The sequence below is a fragment of the Tursiops truncatus genome, chromosome 5, assembly GCF_011762595.2.
Source record: "Tursiops truncatus isolate mTurTru1 chromosome 5, mTurTru1.mat.Y, whole genome shotgun sequence".
NCBI classification, from domain to species: domain Eukaryota; kingdom Metazoa; phylum Chordata; class Mammalia; order Artiodactyla; family Delphinidae; genus Tursiops; species Tursiops truncatus.
In genome coordinates this window covers 111,763,021-111,777,612 of record NC_047038.1, presented here as the reverse complement: position 1 = coordinate 111,777,612, position 14,592 = coordinate 111,763,021, and the positions used below count along the sequence as shown (strand labels likewise).

The 14,592-nt window shown below is 41.0% G+C and overlaps 1 long non-coding RNA gene across 1 annotated transcript; it reads right to left on the bottom strand.

Moving 5' to 3' along the window:
* Positions 1–7,992: 7,992 nt before the first annotated feature.
* On the bottom strand, positions 7,993–11,650 carry LOC141278707 (uncharacterized). The gene is made up of 3 exons (XR_012331773.1): positions 11,461–11,650; positions 9,294–9,371; positions 7,993–9,101 (listed from the first exon to the last, which is right to left on the bottom strand). It is a non-coding gene; the product is annotated as an uncharacterized lncRNA (long non-coding RNA).
* Positions 11,651–14,592: the final 2,942 nt, after the last annotated feature.

Here is a 14,592-nt window from a genome sequence, read left to right as displayed (position 1 = left end):
AAATGGTGCTGATGGAGCCTTGAAAAGTCCCTGGTAAACATCTCTTGTTTTTGCTTCCCAGAGATAGGGCTGGAGCTCTCTGGTTAATCCAATCAGCTTTTTCTCCTGACTGCATTAGAGACACAGGCTTCATTCCCAACTGGGTAAGTTTGGAATTTAACTTCTTTCTCTCCTCTGGAAAGTAGCAGAGATTCCTGAGAGAAACCATGAGTGAGGATAGAAAAGAAGAAAGAACAAAGAACAGAAGGAGAGGGCAAGAAATCAGTGCAGGGAGCAGCGGCAGAAGAGAAGGGGCAGATCAGGCCAAAGGGAAATGAGAGAACAAAAGAGAGAGCTGCAAAGTAAGAGGAAAAAAGGGAGGAAATGCAACGGAAAAGCTGAGCGCAGGAGAATGAGCATAGCAAGAAGGTGGTGAAACGCAGAGGATCCCACCAGACTGCCCAGCAGGGACGGGTGGGCAAAGAGAAAGAGACAGGAGGCAAATGCATAAAGATGCGAGGAGCCACCGTCAGTGACCTACTCAAGGAAGGCTTGGTGGTCTAAATAAAATGCACGTTGTTCGTTTATAATTCGGATGGTTTAAGCTATTTATGATACATCTGGGTGTTCCATTTAATCTTATTAAGTTACAGTTATAATTTTATTCATTACACGAAACCAATTATTTTCCATGTATCGTGTATTGAGGGTCCCTTATCAAGGGGTAGAAGTGAGATCACTTCACTTAAAATCTATTATTATTCAGACGTGGATTAACCTTACATTGTTGGAATCTTCCTGGTGGTGTCCGGCTGTGCTAAGCACTGTTTGTGATGAAATAAGTATGGATGTACCATTTTACAGAAAGGGGAGCCATTATTACCCAGGAAATGACCTGGCTTAAATGCTTTGGCCTAATTAGCTGTGAAAAAGGACATAGCCCAGGTCAAGTTTGCAGAAAAGCCAGTTCACATATGTACAGGCTTCTCTCTCCAACCTCACCACCCCAGCCTCGTTCGACTCACCATCATCTCTCTCTGACTTGAAATGTTGTGAGAGTCTCGTAGCCCCTTTCCACCTTTGATCTCTCCAGTTACCCACAATACATCCAAAGTGAACTTTTAAAAATATTGTACCTCAGCCTGTATGTAAATTTTCAATGGTTTCCACTGCACAAGGGATAAACCTAAGCTCCCATAAGGACTTACACAATCTTGCCCCTGTGTATCCCATCTTTATGTTCAACTCCGCTCATCTTCCTTTTTCCCCTCAGATGTGCCACCCTCTTCTTCATCCCAGAGCCTTTGCACATGTTCTGTCCTAAGACTGGAACACTCTTCCCCATTCTCCATCTGGCTAACCAACCCTCATGCTTCCTGTCTCAGCATTAATACTGTTTTCCTCAGAGAAGCTTTGCCTGACCGCCCCAGCCTAGGCCAGGTCATTCTATTACACGTGCTTCTGGAATATTTTGCTTCTTCTATATACCAAGTCACATACTTTAATACTTATTTGTGTACATATTTGTGCTGTCTGTGACCCCCAGTGGGTGGTAAGTCTTATGAAAGTCAAGTCCGGCGTATCTTACCCATCATTCTTTCCCTAGTGTCCGCCAGAGTTCCTATCCCATGACAAGCACTAAATAGACTGGGTGAAGGAACAAATGAGATCTGCATTTCCAACAACCCAGATTTGTTTCCATCCCAAGGTGTCTGCCTCAGGTAGAGCACATACAATGTTTTCAATGCATTCATTTGCTGAGAGGAGAGAGAGGATCCCTTCTGCATCCCCAGGTAGAATTGTTCTGGATAGGCTCCAGATCGCGGCACCACGGTAGGGATGAAAGTAGCAAGCTTGCAAACCTTCTACGTGCAGAGCGGTGCCGGTCATTGTCCCCCCATGAAAACAATGTGATGCTCAGTGTTCACCACCTTTTCAGCCACTGTAAGCAGAAGAGTTGCGGTGCTTTTTAGTTAAGGTGGAATCTGGCTGAAGGGCAGAATGTAGTTGGAAGAAAGAGAAGAATGACTAGTACGTTGTATGAAATAAAGGAGACAATATCTTTGGTTCTCTACTAACTTGACACCACTTTCTTTGCAGCAAGTCTCTTATTATCCTCCCCTGATGTGCAACTGCACAGCTTCTTCGCACTGGTCACCAGGCCCTCATGCTTTATTCTGAAACAACGACATCCAAAATCTGTGCTTCTCACCTAAGTGTCCACCAAAAGATGAATGGATAAAGAAGATGTGGTACATGTATACAATGGAATATTACTTGGCCGTAAAGAAAGAATGAAATCATGCCATTTGCAGGAACATGGATGGTCCTAGAGATTATCACACTAAGTGAAGTAAGTCAGAGAAAGACAAATATCATATGATAGCACTTACATGTGGAATCTAAAAAAAAAATGATACAAATGAACTTATTTACAAAACAGAAATAGACCCGCAGACATAGAAAACAAACTTACAGTTATGAAAGGGAGAAGGGGGGAGGGATAAATTAGGAGTTTGGGATTAACAGATACAAACTATGATATATAAAATAGATAACCAACAAGGACCTACTGCATGGCACAGAGAAATCTACTCAATATTTTTTAATAACCTATAGGGAAAAGAATCTGAAAAAGGATACATATATATATATATATATATATATATATATATATATATATATATGTATAACTGAATCACCTTGCTGTACACCTGAAACAAATACAACATTGTAAATCGACTATACTTCAATTTTTAAAAAAATCTGTGCTTCTCAGTGCGATGACTGGTTTCTAACATCCCAGGATCCTCAAAGACTTTTGACCAAATGTAGCCAGTTGGGTTGGGACAGTCTCCAGCAGGGCCAGATTCAATCTAATGCAGTTTCCAGTTGTGTTCCTATGTCCCCAAATATTCTTTTAAAATTACTGACATCAGCTGACCTATTATGCATGCTTATCCCTTTCTGGTGTTGACGGGGAGTAGGGTAGACAGTGCACTGCTAACTCCAACATAAGTGACCAGATAAAACTGTTAGGATTCGGTGATTCTCTTCTGACAGCCAAACCTGCTTGTAGCTTTCAGAATTCATGCCCACTGATGGCATTAAACACTGAGAGCCTCTCATCACGAAAGGACACCATGTACACAATTATCTTTCCAATGGTTAGATCAGTCCATGTCAATGTCATGTTTAATATTTAAACCTACTCTACTGTCATTTGTACCTGTTTACTCAGTGACCATCTGCAGAACCAATACGAATAAAAAACGGAGCTTGTGGGGCAAAAAAAATACATTGAAAATCATTGAGGTGGACAGACTAGTGAGTCTACTCAAACACCTGTCTCTCCCCCTCCCACCATCTGTGCAATCACTTCACCTTCCAGCCTCAGGACTCACCCCTGCAATTACCCTGTCAAGAGGAGAGTGCAGCTCAGGTGGATTTAATGTGGGTTTAATATGGTCTGTTGAGTTTAATGTTGATTTCCTTTAAGTAACTGTTTCTCTTCTTGCTGAAAATCTATGTCTGTGTGTCTTTGCTTAATTTGGCTGATGAGTCCATCTAAGGCAAGAGTCAGGTTCTGTGTTTTGTAAAGAGACTAGATCAAATAAGCAGAGGAGAGGCCGTCCAGAGCTGTAAGTGGAAACAGCAGAATGATGCATAATTCACAGGTTATAGTGAAGCTAAAATGGAAGGTTAGTATTTTAATGCATTCTCAAGAATTCTTTCCCTCAAATTCTCCATATGACTATAACAATCGCCTATATATAGCTATAAAGGAGAGGGAAGGAGCTGATATGTAATCCAGATCTACTACCTATCGTTAGGTGTGATGCTATAGAGTGTATATTCATTTTCTCATCTAAAAAAATAATTCTTCAAGGTGGGTATTTTAAGGCAAGGTACCCAAGGGGCTGAGAGTTGAAGTATCTTGGGATACAAGCCTAAATCTATTTGTTTCAAAGGTATGTGTTCTTTCCTCTAAGTGGTCTTATCATTTACCTGGTGATAGTACATCATCTGATTGATTCAACCCTCTAAGGGTCTCACCTCACCATGTGTGATATATGATGCTACATCCCCTGTAGAAGGCAAAACAGTGATTAGAAAAAACTGGAAATTGTAAGAAATTGTCCTTACAACTACCTAGACATGACATCATTAGACCTCAAAGCAATTGGTTAGCCGTAACTGCTCTCTTTCCATCCATTCAATTTTTTCACCAAAAACATATTACTTTGATTGCCAACTATCTGCCAGGCTCTGGGATAGACATTTGGGATAGAGTGACAAGCAAGATGGAAATGTCCTACAGAGGACAGCATAGCACAGATTGGCCTCTGGACTCTGAAGTGGTCTATGGTTCCATGCAGCCTGCCTCAGAGTATGAGAAACCAAGTACAAAGAGCTACTGCTTCTTTGAAATAATTTATGAAATTTAAAGAAGGCAGCAGGATAGTAATGTTTTCTATTTAGTCAGGCTTAAAATATTTATTTTATCAGATAGACTTCAACCATGATATTTCATAAATATGAGACAAGTCATTAAAGGAAAAGTTTGTGGTTGATTTTCTGAATTCATCAACGTGCTTACCCAGTGGGTACTTTTATAGTTTGCAGAGGTATTGAGGAAAGGCAACACTGGCCTTCAATGACAACGTACAGCATCTCAGTACTGAACCAAGAAATTCCTATTTAAATAGTAAGGTACTTGGAATTATTCAGCAGCATGAACAAGTCAGAAGTCATTCCCAGAGGAAAATTTACCCCCTTCCCTGGTTTCTGAGCCACAAGTAGAGACTGGCATTCCCTTATTCCTCATCTTAGTGAGGTCAATCAAAAACTCCATAAGATACATTGAGTATGTCACATCAATCTCTTTGCTGTTTGGATGAAATGAGCTTTGTGTTATTCTCAAATTAGACACTCATCATGTATAATTTGCCTCTTACATAGAACAGCTGCTGGCTTTTACAATGCTTTCAATCCAATGAGTGCAGCCATTGCTGGTGTTACTGTGAGCATTAGTCAGTTCTGTGATATATGCATCATTTGATTTGATGATAAAATACAGAAAAGCATTGTCTAGAGAAAAGCATGGTATGTTTATCTTCACCTAGAAAAATTAACTTTGAAGTAATTATACTAAAAGGCATTAGGCTATTATACTGGAAAGCTATTTTACTTTTTTAATTAAAAATTATGTTAATATTAAATATTATTCTGTGGCTGTTTATGAAGGAGACAGCACATTTTTCATCAGTATGTTCAAAGAGGCAACTGAATCACCAGAGTGGGTCTCATGGATAAACTGGGAATCAGGAAATCATGAATTTAAAACTTTGCTAACACACTCCCTACTTTTGCCATCTATACAACTGAGTGGGGAGATCATCGACAAGCATTTACATGAAGCACTTTAAGATGGAAATTGTTACCACATATATACAAAATGTAGTTCTCAGAGTACAGTTCTAAATTGAAACACCATAATGATTGGTATTTGCCACTGATTGGAGATCTCATAGTATAATAGATTCTGTTGGTGTTAGTTTATGTATTTGAGAAGTGGGGAAGCTTGGGAGACATCTAATGTAATCATTACAAGCAGTAGTCTCTCTTTTTTTGAGTGTATGTATTTCTCAACTCTAACTGGAATCATTGTTTTATAAATAAGATAACTGAGGAAAGGGAAACCTACAAAGTCACAGTGAGTTAGAGAAGGATATATTACTACAACTCATCGGTTTATAAATTTTATTCTTAATCCCACCCAGCTAAAATGAGAAGTATAAATTTAATAAATCATATTTTAGATGATAAAGGGCAATAAAAGCTGTGTCATAAGCACAATTATCATTTTTCAAATTATAAAGGTAAAATTTGGCTAAGGGGATATATTCAAATTTTCACTGCCAATGTGCACCATTCCTATTAAACTGGCTTTCATGGACTAGTCTACATGCTCTTTATGATATTGGAGCTGTGTATTTAGGAGTGATGTACTGTTTTGAGAGTTAGAGATTATCTATCTCTTCTATATGAATATTTGTACATATGTGTGGATATGTACACACACAGACATACAAACACACGAAAAGAGTTCATTAAACAGAGTTCTTTTATAAATAGCCTTTGATTGAATTCCACTGCTTGTTCTGAGAATAACTGTTTGATTTAATTCAACTAGTTTTGTCAACTTAACTTGATTATGTAGATTCACTTTAAGATCTTTAATTTATTTACTCTGTTTCATGAGGCAAAACCTTGTAAAATTGAATAAGAAAACGACCATAAAGGACTCTCTACATTTATTCTCTACATCTATAAAAAACATATAATTAATCATTAAAAAAACTAAATCATTTTTTTAAATAGCTAGCAAAAGTTATTCTAGAACCAGAGGTCTTGGTCTTATTATAAGCATCAACTTTATAGAGAACTTCCTTGTGACTTATTCCATTCATAGAAATGTAGGAGCATTCATATAAAAATAGAGAGAGAAAAATTTCCCATCAAGAATCCTTACTCCAATCTAAGCAACGTAGGCAATTTTAGCTTGCAAGAAATCTCTAAATGCAATTTAATGATTGGTATAATGTAGCCTACCCTGAAATACATGGACTTAAGTAAATCTTTAAAAAGGAAGAAAAGGAAATCACATTAACGAATGTATTTAGAAGATCTCAAACATGATTTTTCCATACTTTCAAATGATATATTGAGATGGAAGGAAGGAAGGAAGGAGGGAGGGAGGAAAGAGAGAGAAAGAAAGAAAGGAAGAAAGAAAGAGAAAATGTGTGAAGACTGGGAAAATGTAGTATTTGTATATTATGTTGATAGCAATGTACATGGGTGCTGCCACAGTCTGTTAAAAAATGCCGAGTTGGATGGCTAAAAAACGACTGGGAAGCATCTATTCAAAGTCATTGAAGAATCTGAAGAATTTATTAAAGAGTTCCCATTGAAGAAATTCAGAGAGGAAAAAAAGGCAGTCTGTCAGACATTATGCAAATGAAGCATAAATAATCTGTGTCAACATGACCGTGTTTCCAACTCTCTCTTCCATTTTGCTATGACATACATCAAGGTTTTGTCACAGGGAACCACAAAGGAAAAAGTCACTAAGTACAGGAAGGATTTTCAGCATTTGTGTCAATCAATCCATTGTAGGAGAGGTTTCAATCAATAAGTTATAGATGGGTAATCAGGAAGGCATAACCACCAGGAAAATTGAGAGAGGAGCAGTGAGCCGATTAGGATCATGTTCATGAGTTCTAACTAAGATTTGCGTGGAGGGTTATTGTCTGATTTTCAACCAAGAACTGAAAACTGGTTCATCCACGTATTCAAAAAAATATAATTGAACACCTTCTGCATGCCAGCTATCATAGTATCTGTATGCCAGAAACCACTATAGATGCTAGAGGGGAAAAACCAAAATCATACTTGTGTTTTCTCAAACTGATATGTCTTAGGAAGGTAAATGAAAATGAGAACTACAAACGATGGCAAGTGTTAGGAACTGAATGCGTGTCCTTCCCCCAAATTCATGTTAAAACCCTAACGCGCAGTGTGATTATTTGGAAGTGGGGCCTTTGGGAGGTGATTAGCATTACATGAGGTCATGAGGGAAGAACCCTCAGGATGGAATGAGTGTCCTTATAAGAAGAGATCAGAGAGCTGCTCTCTGTCTGCCATGTGAGGATACAGCAAGACAACAGCCAGGAGGAGGGTCCCCCCACCAAGAACCCAACCACGCTGGCACCCTGTGCTGGAGAACTTCCAGACTCCAGACCGAGAAATAAAGATCTGTTGTTTAATCCACCCAGCCTATAGCATTTTGTTATAGCAGCCCAAGCAGACTAAGAGAGCCAGAGAGGGTACTTTCAGGGGAGAAAGGGGTCGGGGGCGGGGGGATTTCAGCAGTAAGATACACAGCTTAGAGATGGTCATTAAGGCCTTTATATTTGGAAGGTTTATTTTTACCCCTAACAAAACAAACAAAAAAAGCAGTAACTGATTTACACTAAAGCAGACCAATAAGCTAGAGAGGACTAAACCAGTGTGATTCATGTGTCTCTTAATGATGAAAGGTCTGGTGGAGAGAATCGGGCCTGCACTCTATTTCTGGCTTAGCCACTGTGCAGCTTAACACACGGCTTAAGTTTCCCAACCTTTCTGGGCCTTGGGAACCTCATCTGTATAGCAGGGGACCAAAACCCTTCTAGATTCTCCCTATTATTACTCTGAATCCTGCAGGCACCCCAAATATGTGCTAGTGGTCTGGGATGACGATGTTGCTTTTGGGTTTTTTTTTTTTTTTTTTTGCGGTGCGCGGGCCTCTCACTGCCGTGGCCTCTCCCGTTGCGGAGCACAGGCTCCGGACGCGCAGGCTCAGCAGCCATGGCTCACGGGCCCAGCCGCTCCGCGGCATGTGGGATCTTCCCGGACCGGGGCACGAACCCGTGTCCCCTGCATCGGCAGGCGGACTCTCAACCACTGCACCACCAGGAAAGCCCCTGGGATGAGGATGTTTGACTTAGCCCCATCAATGGCTCACCAAAAATCTATTTCCATTCCTAGAGAAAATAACTCATTACATGTTTCACCATGCCTGAATTATTAAATATGAAAGAGAGAACCCTTAGTTTTTCTTACAGATGTCAGTTAAGGAGAACCCAAAACCCAAAGTTCGCTAGGCTGTGCTTTATAATAGCTTCTAAGTTACTTGCTTTTTTTAAAAAAAATAATTGTTTTTAAAAACTTGCCTTAGATTATATTCTCAGCTCTAACTATGAGCAGATATATTTTTAATAAAACAGTGTTCTGATATACATTTATGTTTTTCAAACTGGATGTTGAATCTCAAGCCCAAATCAAAAGAGAAAATTTTCCCTTTACTCCAAGTTTAACACAGGGCAGATTTTCCATGATCCAAGTCTTCAGATATTTGCTTGACTCAAGGAGACCTTTCTCAATTATTTGTCATTCCTGCTCAGATTCCGACAGATGTCTGAGATCAGATTCACTCTGAGTAAAGCCAAGCTTTTTAACTCCTCAAACGTGTTCTTCGTGGAAATAGGGTTGCCGTGCAGGGAGGAGTCGATGACACTCTTAAGATAAATGACACATATAATCATATTTACCATAAAAATATAATGATATGATACACATTTTGAGGTATATGATTACAGACACTGGAGTCTGAGCAAGAAACCTGAGATGCATTTTTCCCTGAATGTAAGCATATTTATATGCCTTTCTTTTAAAACCATCCCTTGGGTTTATCCCTTGAAAGCTTTCACCTGGTCCTGCTTATTTGCCTCTGAGATGATGTCCCTGGGGTCTGCAAACACGGGTCGTGTCTTCAAGGGCTGCAATGTCTGTAAGGATTCAGAGTTCAGTATCTTGGGGAGGAATAAATATAGAAGGAGAAGTACTTGTCTGGAACTAAGACCTTCTTTAGGGATAATGAAAACCACCTAATGTATGTTATTAGCGTTTGGGTTTCAAAGCAGAATGCTTTTTAACTGCTTGCTTTCAAGTTTTCTCCCTCCTCGTAGTTATAGCACTTTGTTAGAGCTTGGCTTCTTTCCTAAATGGAATTATTTGTATGCCCAGAATTACACCACGGAATCTCATGCTTACAGAAAGACATTTTCAGATCTCTCAGTTAACGGAAGCATCCTTTCTTACCTCCCTTTGCACCCTCGGAATTTTAGAAGAGGGCCCATGAGTGCCTAAACCTAACAAACCCGTCAAGAGCTTGCTCTCTCTTCTCAGTGAATTCAAGAGGGTTTTTAAAAGATCATCATTTTTACAATGTTGTGTCAAAAATAATGATCTTTTAAAAACCTTCTTTAATTGTAAAGCAACTATACTCCAATAAAAATTAATTTAAAGAAAGATCATTATTTGTGTGTTTTCTCTTGCTTCTAGGACTTTGAAAATGCAACTCTCTGCTCCACACCCTTCTTATAAAGTCTGTGTTCTAATAAGGAACGACTCTCGCCCTTGCTGTGACTCTTTTCCTTGACTCCCACTTTCTTTTTTCCCTGTCATGCCTCAGGTTTCTTTCAACGGCAATCCCTTTTATTTCCAACCATATTTTGTAGGTCGCTGGGCTCGTTAAGTCCTGGCCTGCACTGGCTTTTGCCAACCGACACTTGCTCCCGGCTCTTCCTCACTGCCATCCACCCGAACCCCCAGGAACAGTCAGGCTTCTTCTCCACCTCGGGCTGCTGCACAGTCTTCCTTCCCACGACTCCATCCTCAAGTTCACGGTCAGCATGGAACTTTTCAAGTAACTTAAAAAAACTCCTGGGCCTCATCTCTCTCTCTCTCTCTCTCTCTCTCTCTCTCTCCTCCATAAGGGATGGTCGGAGCAGAACCAGTTCACATCTTTTAGACTTGAGATGGGCAGTAAAAGCCTTTGGATTTGCCTGCTGGAAGATTACCACTTCCTTGCAGTGGAGATCCTGTGCTCTTTGGAGAATCTCTAGTGGGGCTGTCACTCTCCGCCAGGTTCAGAGGGGTTTTTTTTTTTTTTATTGTCTCTGTCAGTTAGCAGCCCAAGGTTACTGCCAGCTCTCTGTCAGGGCTTTGATTTTTGTCAGCTATGGCCAGGTCCTTTTAGTTACCTGCTATCTTTTCAGCTTTGTTCAGGCTGAGCTCTTCTTGTCTACTAATTAGCTCTTTGGAGATTTCTCTTTAAAAACTCACTATCACAGAGGACAGGAACTGTTCAAAAGTTTTGTGCTTCATAGAAATTCCATATTCATCCATATCTCATACAGCCATAGTTTTGAAATTAAAAGTGGCAGGTCAGGCCAATTTAAGGTATAGAAGTAACATCGTCTCTAAAGAGAGACCTTCGGGTTCTTGATCAGGTATGGAGATGAGTGACAGGGAAAGGAAAGGGTTTACATCAAAAAAACACGTAGGGGTACAAATTAAAAAGAAACCATCACTCTGGATAACTTATTCACATGTTCTTTATCTTCTGGTGTGCAAATATTGTGCTAGTTGAATATAAAAGTAGCGCAACTTTAGGGTACAAAAAAAAAAACACACTGTAATAACATCAAGAGTGGTCTTACATCAAGGAGGGCCCCGAGGATGTCTTTGTTGTCAACTTCAGAAGAAAAGAGAGGAACAGAAGAGGAAACTGGCAGAAGGAATGGATGCCAAAGAGAACTCAAAGGATTAGGTCCGGGTGAAGTGATCGGTATTCGAAAACAGTCTGCCTGCTGGCTCTGATCTAAGGGAATAGGCTGGCAGCCAGGCCAGAGGGCATAGGAGCACAAACACACCTTCCGCGCACTGCTTGAGGGTTGCCTCAGTGCCTTAGAAATTGTGCTAGCAATTAGAAAGGAAGCTCTGTGAGAGCAATAGGCAAAAGACTCTATTTCTAGGTAAAATTCTGCTTTTTACATAATTCCTAACCTGCTTGTCCCCTCCACACAAACATACCTTTTCTTTTTTTCTTCTCTTTTGTTGGCTCCCTTCTTTGGCTAGGCTCCCGAGTACATTTTCCTTCTGCTAACTTAGTGCTGTTGTAAGTTGCACTTACATTGCATTTACACAATGTTAATGCCTGCAAGATGAAAGTAAAAACCTTTGAATATATTAATGCTGTAACACAGATGTCTTACTTTTTACTCTCTCTCTTTTTTTTTTTAGCAAGTTGATGTGGCTAATAATGATGCAGATTGTGTTGGATGGATGTGCAGATGAAACAGGGGAATACAGATTAAATAAAAATTTCTTCAAAGCTTACATTTGCTTCATAATTTAACTTCTGGGCTTGTCTCAGTGGTAGTAGGTGTGACCAGGCATCATAACATTGTTCTAAAATATCTTGGCATCACAGAGCCACAATCATCCAAACAGCACTGCTGTACTTCTTCGAAGCCAGGGGGGAAAAAAAGATAGGGAAAATATAGACTGTCAGCAGCTCCGTACAGAGAGACCTGACCCAGATGCTAATGATGGGGGAGCTGAGAGAAAGCAGGGACAGAGGTTCTGGGCTTAAGAAGTAATCTGTTTGTATACTGAACTTGGCTTTTTGTAGCTACATTCAAAGCATCAGTAACCTGATATTGAATGAGGTGTGCGCCAGAGGTGGTCACATACTCACTCTGGAAACGTCCATGGAATGACTTTGTCATTGAGCTCTTTTAAACAATGAATAAAAGGGGGTATTGATGACATAAGACCTTGGAGCAGGTGCAATTTCTCTTTCATGTATCTGTTCATTCAAGGAGCATTTGTCAACATGCCACTCTATGCCAGGGACCTTGCTAGGTCCCTAGGATATAACAAAACCCCTCCCCTCAAGTAACTCATAGTCTAGTGGAGAAGACACATGCAAGCAGAAAACCAATAATATCATCTTTTAAAGGAAGGAAGAAGTGCTGTGGGTTCTCCCAGGAGGGAATGGCTCTGTCTGCCAGACCACACGGGGCAAGACTACATCTGAGTTCTGCACCTTTAAGGCATGAGGAGAAACATACCAGCTGGACAGACATGATGGAGAAGCATGTGTTGAGGCCTGGAGTCATGGATGAGCAGAGCTTTGTGGAGTGATCAGGACGTCAGCATGGCAAGAGCTTAAGCTGTATTCAGGGGAAGGCCACGGTTGGGGGACAGAATGACGGGCAATAAGATTAGGGTTTGAAGCAGCCTCTACAAGGCCTCTTTTTTTCTTTTTTTTTTCCGGTACGCAGGCCTCTCACTGTTGTGGCCTCTCCAGTTGCGGAGCACAGGCTCTGGACGCGGAGGCTCAGCGGCCGTGGCTCACAGGCCCAGCTGCTCCGCGGCATGTGGGATCTTCCCGGACCGGGGCACAAACCCATGTCCCCTGCATCAGCAGGCGGGCTCTCAACCACTGCGCCACCAGGGAAGCCCGTCATGGCCTCTTATGCTGAGCTAAGGCATTTAGAATTTACACTACAGGCAACAGAAAGCCAACAGAAAGCTTGTGGCAAAGGGGAAGGGTGACACAATCTGACGTCCCTTCTATGATAAATGATAGTTGTAAGGAAGGGACATGGCCCCTCCAGAAGAGACTGTTTAGGACGTCTGTGCAGTTCTCCAGACTGTGATGACAATAGTTAGCTGAAGAAAAAAGGCTGGATTCAAGAGACTCTATTGAGGAACTTAGAGGAGCAGAATTGAGCTTCAGCTCAAAATTTTTGCCAGTAACCACATCGTCCCCCTGCCCCTCCAGGATGATCTTACAGTTATCTTGCAGTTCCAAGGTAACTTGCTCGGAAGCCCAGGCTCCTTTCCAGGTAAAATGCACTCAGCGCATAAGGGTCTAATAAGATACATGAAAAAAATCTTATTGGTCTTCCCTCTTACACCTTGAGCTTTGTGAACACAGACAGCAGCCATGCCTTATCCCCTTCGTTAACTGTGATGGCATCTAAATAGAACTTTGAAGAGAACACATTTATGATGTTTTCCCAAATGAATGAATCAAAATGAGTGACAAAACTGGAGTGTAACACCCTCCTCCCCATCCAGATTGTAAAAACACATTGTGTTTGTTTAAAATAGTTGCTAGATTATAAAATTTAATTTTTTTATTTTGAGAGAAGGAAAGTGATCAATTTATTGTAAACAATAAAAAAGCTATGCTCTGGTGCTTTATTGAAATGAGTGCCCACCTCTTTGTAGAAATAAACTAAGTATAGACTAAGTTTTTAGGTAGTGACCTAGAATGCTGATTTCCCAGATTTCCAAGTGATGCACACACAAGGCAGGTCTATGTGGTTACATGGTAAACGTGCTTCAGGGAGTGACTGTCCAGGCCTGGGCTTTTTGGAGGTAGTGAGCTCCTGATGCTATAAGAGATCAATTGCCTTCTGCTGATGTTACTAAAGAAGCAGTAGGTGAACACAGCTGACAGGGACAGTGGGTAGGTTGGGCACTGCACCAAGACACCCTGCCGACGGGCAAGTGGCAACTAAAATCTAAGAGTTGTGTCCATCTTGAGGGTTTGTTTTTTAAATCAAGAGCTGGATGGGAGAATGGGATCCTGGACTCAAGGTAAAAGGACTAGAATGAATGGAAAAGCATATTGCTGGGACCAGTTTCACAGACAATGCCCCAATCATACCTATCGCCAGTCTGCATCGCGTCCTTTCAAAATATCTTCCCCATTTCTTTTCTCAGTGGTTTTCGAGTTTCATTTCAACCCCGATGTTTACACCTTCTCTCTCACTCAGCTTGGCTGGTACAGCTTTAAAAGAACCTGAAAGGGAACAGGAGGACACAGTGTCTTTAAACACAATTGACACAGCCATCTGTCAGGCGCCGAGGGCATCTGGGAGAGATGCTCTCCATGCTCATCTGGCCAACTGGTCGACTGCGGGACCCTAATAATTACATTATCAAAGCCAGAGCATCGTCCACCGCATGAAACTTCAGACATTACTTATGGATGAAATGAGGTCAGAAGAGGTCAGAAAAGATGAGAGATGAGCTGGCCATGACAGCTGTCCAAGCTGCCCTTGAGATGCAACTCACAGCTTCAGAGCTGGGGCTGCATCTTCTCTTGGAGAAGAGGTTCTGTCCACCAGATTCGCTGCTGCTGTG